We start from the raw sequence: 6952 nt of genomic DNA on the forward strand, positions 1-6952 counted from the left end.
CAGGTCATGGTTGTCCCAAGGGTGCTTTTCCAAAAGACAACTGGACTTCCTTGATTTTTTTTTCTTGAAAATATTTTGTTTTCCATCCAAGAAGTTTCTTCAGTTCTGCTGAATGAGGGGAATTTATGACTGGCCTATGAAGTTGTGACTGTTGTAGGGTCTCCAATGTAAGAGTTCCAAATACCATGTAAAATTAAATCAGAGTCGAAACCATTACTATGCTTAAAGTTCCAATTTAATAAAGCAGGCATGCGATTTCGACTCTGGAAGTTACATCAGAATCCCACCCAGTTAAAAGTTCATGATCTTGCCCCCACACACACAGTCCATCACATGGTCCAGTCTTCTTCTTCCACATTGGCGTCTACGCCTAACTGCTTCCGTCCAGGTGTTCAGGTTTGGAAGACATAAGATGACCTTGAGCTTCTAGGAAATAATTTCTTATTTTGAAAACAACACATTCTACCCTTTGCTACCCCCCCCCCCTTAATAAGAGTGTGGCAGGCCAAAGATTCTTAAAGGAACCGCTGCAGGCCTGACATCCATGCTCACATGATCATGGGAGAAAAACCCTCAGGAAGTGCAAGCAACTTACAGGAGTATGTTTCAATCTTCCCTGGAAAATCCCCCATAGATTTTGCTTGTGGGAAGCCAGTGGATGAAGGATGCAAATGGTTATCCTGTGTATCTGCAAGTGTTGTAAGTGCAAGCCAGCTGTCAAGCAGTTGGCTTGCGACCACATGATTACAGGACTGTGAAGATGGCCAGAGGTTCGAGGATTGATTGTAAGTAAAACTGGTCACTGACTCAGTGGCTGTTAACTAAGTACCATTTGTATTGTTGTGAGAAAAAATGGAGCTTTGGACTTTCAACCTCAATAAGGAATCTAGCAGAAGGAGGGTCAGGCATCCTGGACCTTCTGGAACAATTATACTATGTTTGCATAATCAGGAAATGAAAACTGATTTTCAAACACAAGTATATTAAAATAGCTTTGCTTTGGATTGGATATTATTTATGCACTATTTATTTATACTGGTTCATAACAAACTGGCTTTTTATCTGGCTCAGGTTCAAGGGCTGGTGGGTTTTCTTATACCAAGCCCTGTTGAACCATTGACATTGAGTAGCTAACAAGTTAGAATGACTGATTAGAAATAGGATGTTACATCATGCATATCACGTTGAGATTTCTGCCAGTAGCTGCCCTTGGGTTTGTTTTTTTAAGCATTGGTGTTTGTGGAAAAATAGGCTCCATTGTCTTCCTTTGAAACCTGGATCAAAGGCTGCCCATCCAAAGAGCTCATTCATCATGGAATCAGGAAGTATTGAAAAATATGGGGTCGACTGCTAGTATCTCTGCTCTGATATTCTCTTTGTTTTCTACCAGCTCTGCTTGCTGTTGTGATGGATTCTGAAATGTGCTGGGAAATGACTAGAGTTTTGCAAAACTATTGAGCTTAAAATAGGCCTGAAGCAACCCACTCAGAGAGATTCCATTTTAACTGAGATGATGTTGAAGCATTATATGCCTTCAAGAATAAATATATTTTCCATATTTTTCCATAATGATTAATGTTCCATACTTAATCTGAAGTTGTTTAAGGTTGGGCTATAGTTAGTCTGGAATGGTATAGGATAGGGGTGGGTTCCTGCCAGTTCTAACCTCTTCTATAGAAGAGGTTCCACAAATCTACCATGCCATTTAGAACCGGTTCCAGCTCCCTCCCCCCGCCCGTCCACACCACGCTTGCCCCACCCATTGCTCACTGATTGGCTGGCTCACCAATCACTCCACCCACGTCTAAGAGTCCTATCTAAACCTTAAAGTCTTAAAGCTGTCAAGTTTGAACACCCCTGGGGTTTTTTTCTAAAGGGTTAGGGGTGCAAGAGTCTTATAACTTGACAGCTTTAAGACTTGCGTGCTTCAAATGCCAGTTTCTGAGCCAACATTTTGGTTGCTAAGCAAGAGCGTTGTTGAGTTTCACCACATTTTACAAGTTGGCCACACCCACCCAGTCACATGACTGCCAAGCCACTCCCACTCGGTCACATGGCTGGCAAGCCACTCCCACCTGGTCACATGGCCAGCAAGCCACTCCACACAAAGCAGGCTACACCTACAGAAGAGGTTCTAAAAAAAATTGAAACCCAGCACTGGTATAGGATCTCATGCATGAGCATGTGGTTGGACAAGAAGAGCTTCAAGGTCCCATCCAACCCTGTTATTCTATATTCTATGTTTTATGTGTTTTGGAGGACTATTTATAATTTCTCTTCACATAATTAGAAGACTCATGACTTCTGTACTATCCAAACCTTATGAATACTACAATTTTTATATTTGATATTATTCATTTTTGGATTCTTCTTCATGGTCACATTAATATGCATTCCTCCAGGCCTTGACTTGACAGTCAAATATGCTTCCATAATTTATTCTCCCCTGATGACTGAGAAATAATCTTCCTCAGTAATGAGGTTTATGAGGCGTCCTGTTTTTAAGCTTTAAAAGGTAAAGGTTCACCTCGCACATATGTGCTAGTCGTTCCCAACTCTAGTGGGCGGTGCTCATCTCTGTTTCAAAGCTGAAGAGCCAGCCCTGTCCGATGATGTCTCCATGGTCATGTGGCTGGCATGACTAAATGCCGAAGGCACACAGAACACTGTTACCTTCCCACCAAAGGTGGTCCCTATTTTTCTACTTGCATTTTTACGTGCTTTCAAAATGCTAAGTTGGCAGAAGCTGGGACAAGTAATGGGAGATCACCACACTACATGGTGCTAGGGATTCAAACCACCAAACTGCCGACCTTTTGATCAACTTATATGGAGGGCAGTTGTAATCCCAAGTGACCCTAGAATGAGAAAAATGGGGGGAAAAAAGGGAAAGAGGGAAAAAGGAAAAAATCTTCAGGCTCTTATTTGCCTTTAATCCAATTCAGCAGAGTAAAATAACAAAATCCAGCAGAAAAAAAGAAAAAAAATAAGTGTCTATATATGCATCCCAAAAAATAGGAGGGAAAGGGCAAAAAAGAAACACAATTTCTTTAAAAAGAGAGAAGAAAAAAAGAGCCAAACTTCTTTTGTAGCAAGCCTCAATCAGCTGGCAATAGCTAAATGAGAGGGAGAGTAAGGGAGTGGAAAAGAAAAAAAAGGGGAAGAGAAAAACACTGCCACTATGTAAAATCCAAGACTCTTATGCTGATTCTAAACAAAATTAACAGTTCTCTTTTGAAGATCACTACAAATTTCTTTCTTCAGTTTCCAAACTTTCTTTCAAGCCCAAGCTCTACACGCTGATAATATCCCAGAAGAGCACCTGAATAAACAAATCTCCATGCTCATCCCACTATCATTTCATAAACAGATTCAAAGTCCTTGAAGTGTAGCACCAGGTCTTAACTTTTCTCTAAACACTCATACAAGAAAAAGAAAACAATGTTTCCAGACCTTTAGGTGGCAGTGTTATTTATTCTCATTCACTTTCCCCTACTTCCCTTATTCTCAAAATAAAAGGATAAAAAAGAAAATTCAAAAAGGAAATATAATTAAAACATTGTAAACAAAAAAATAGTAGGAAAAAGGTCTTAGACAGTGGAAATTGTTATGCAGGTTATTTAAAAAAGAAAAGAGTAAGAAATAAAAAAACCAGTCCAGTTTAAAAAGTAAAAGATGTTTATAAAAATCCAGCCAAATTCCAACAATAAAAAGGAAAAGAAGAAAGCACTTAACTTGATTCTGGTTTAATCTTGCCACTTAGCATCTTCAATCATCAATTTTAATTTTAATTTTTAGTCTTTTAGAGTGTTCTCTCAAATAATAATGAATAAAAGTCCTCTCACCAAAATGACACACTTTCTCCTGTTCTCTCTTCTGTACTGGAGCTGTCCCCGACTTCAGCAGCTTTAACGGCTGCCTCACAACCATCGGAAAGAAAGGCTTCTCCTGGATCAACCAAGGACTTTGCGGTATACCTGGAATCAGCAGGATGTGCCCTTCACTATCACCGTCTCTATGGGATGGTTTAGATCCAGAGGGACTGTCCAGCAGTAGAGATATTGACGGTGATCTTGGAGCTGCAAGATTGCACGTCGTATCACCGCAACGTCAGCACTCCCCTCTCATAGATTCCCCTAGCTTTGTTTCTCTTCTCACACAGCAGCACTAGCTATTAGAAGCCACATCTGGTCATTCTCCTGAAAGTGTGGCAGGATAGATGTGGAAAAGTGTGGGTGAATGCTTTGCATGGAGGCTTTGCTACCTCTCCAGCTGTCTAAGAGACTGTTTTTGATGTAGAGATGCTCTAAATCAATGTCCTGATGTTTCAGTTATTTCTGAACATAATCAAAATAAACCCAACTGAATGGTGAAAGAGAAGTGTGGGATGAAATGAGAAGGAGCTCATGTGACACACTAAGAGAGATCCCTCCCATTTCCCAATTTTCAGAGTATATGTCTATGGAGATTCTCAGTCAATCAAGTCATGGTTGTCCCAAAGCTGCTTTTTCAAAAGGCAATTGGACTTGTTTTTTCCTTGAAGACAGATTTATCTATTTTCCACACCTATAGGCACTGAAGCACACTACTACTTATACTGTATATAACATACACTCTGAGAACTGTTAGGGAGTGGTTCAGTGATGGGTTCCTACCGGTTCGGACAGGTTCGGTTGAACCGGTAGTAGTTTGGTGGCCTGGGTCTCTGGAACTGGCAGTGACCCAGGCCTGCCATGCCCCTGAACTGGTTCCCCAGGCCTACGGCGCTGCCATCTTGTTTTTCAGTTCTGTGCATGCGCAGAACAATTTTAATTGCACTGTGCATGTGCGTGCAGCATGCATCAAGCACGCGCAGCATGCACACAAGTGAACCGGCAGTAGTGCCTGCTGGAACCCAACCCTGGAGTGGTTGTCTTCATCCTCTTTCTCTCACACAAGCTATGTGAACTGAGTTGGCTCTTAGTTCCTCTGGAATGCACCCCTCCCTCCTGGGGAATCCTGTCCACAACATTCCATCAGATGTCATTAGTTAAGAAGTCAATGCCATGATTTCCTCGAAATTCTTCCCCTGGCTTTGATGTAAATCTCAAATGTCCTTCCATTACTAAATGAGGTTTTTGTTGAATCTGTCTCAATACATCCTTTTCCAACAGCCACAGAAAGGTATAAATCATCCTTAAGCTCCATTGAAACTTCTGTCTCTAAAATGCATCTCCTAATTGGGGGGCAGGGGAAGGGGAATTAATTAATGTTTCTCCACAACATATCTGTTTATTAAGAAATTATGTACTAGGAAATTAGGTGACTTGCAGTGAAATGCATTTCTTAATGGTTGGGCTGACATTTTAAGTGATCAATAAATCACATAAATATTAAGACCTTTCTGAAGGAAGATAATAAAGTAAGGCATCTGGAAACAAGAGTTGCTGCTGCTACTTGCAATTACCAACCAAACAAAAGTGTTTTATTGTAAGTGTAATTTTAATCACTGCATAGAAAAGACAGATAATCAAACATTGGAGACGGGTGGTGAAAGATGCTTAAAGAATTTATTAGTTGAAAAGGAGGGAGGGAAAGGTATTTCTAATAGATGATAATTGCTTGTTTTTTAACAAACAAGAAAAAAAAGAAAGTACAATTTACTATCTCTTAATATTCTTGGGAATAGGGAACATGCCTTAATTCCATAGAATCTCTCATGGACCGAAGTAGCAGAGCCTCAATTGGTTCCCTTGATGGCAGTAAACCAGTTTTCCATGCTAAGTTTGGAAGGGATTTATGATCATCATTTTGAAATATTTCAAAAATCAGTTTGCAAACATTCTACACATATATATTAAATACACATCAGACATGGGAGAGCTACATTTTTCACTTTGCCAGGTGAAGAAGGCCCTATAATAAAGGTTTAAATAAAGTCAAGTGTAGAGATCTAGATCTCATTAAATCTACAGTAATGTGGAGGCATCATGAAACTTTAGACTGCTTTGGTTTATTATACAAAAAATAAACATAGAAACTTTATCATTGGTGGGATATATTAATAATCCTATGCTAGATCTTTACAGTAAAGTTTATTACATTTACACTAAAATGATATTGCATGTTTTGTGGTTCAGCAGATTAAAGGAACTCAACAATTGTGTGAACCAGGACATCATGATCAGCCATAATCTGGTTTGTTTCTTTGGGAATAGCATGTTCTGTGAATATATGATATTTTTAAACTTGGATCTAGGTTTAAGTGTATTATATCAATCCAACCCATCTGTGTGAACAGTGAATTTGAGTGCCCTTATCCCACAGTCTATATTGTTGTTATTGAGTAGGTATTTGTATTTTTACAGCAAAATAGATGACTCAAGCTACATTTTTTTTCAATTTTGGAGATGATTGGAGCAAGGATTTTATTTGTATTTTTAAACAATTCTAAAATCTATTTAGGGATTATATTATAATTTCTACTGAAAACATTGGGAAATCTGGTGCTATTTTTTGGTGTTTTTGTCACTGAATTTTGAACAGGAATGTAGGCCACCACAAAAGGGTTGATTTCTTCTGTGTGAAAGGGTTTGATGATATTTGATTTTTGCAAGAGACAATTATTTGTGGATGGTTGGGTGAGGAATTTGCATACTGTATGGGCAAGGTGGAGACAGAAATGTATTTTATCCAACTAGGACAGGGGTGTCAAACTCAATTTCATTGAGCGCTGTATCAGGGTTGTGTTTGACCTCGGGGTGGGTGGGCGTGACCGTGACCAGGATGGGTGTGGCCAGCTCAACATCACTCATGCCGGGAGCACATGTGGTGGCCAAGTGCTAAGGCAGGACTTCCTTCAGACCCTCCCTCACTCTCATCATAATCTCCTTCCTTCCTTCCTTCCTTCCTTCCTTCCTTCCTTCCTTCCTTCCTTCCTTCCTTCCTTCCTTCTTTCCTTCCTCCCTTCCTC

Source organism: Thamnophis sirtalis, unplaced genomic scaffold (assembly GCF_051295495.1).
Source record: "Thamnophis sirtalis isolate CommonGarterSnake01/CBP01778 unplaced genomic scaffold, rThaSir2_p1.2 scaffold_1, whole genome shotgun sequence".
In the NCBI taxonomy this organism is placed as follows: Eukaryota; Metazoa; Chordata; class Lepidosauria; order Squamata; family Natricidae; genus Thamnophis; species Thamnophis sirtalis.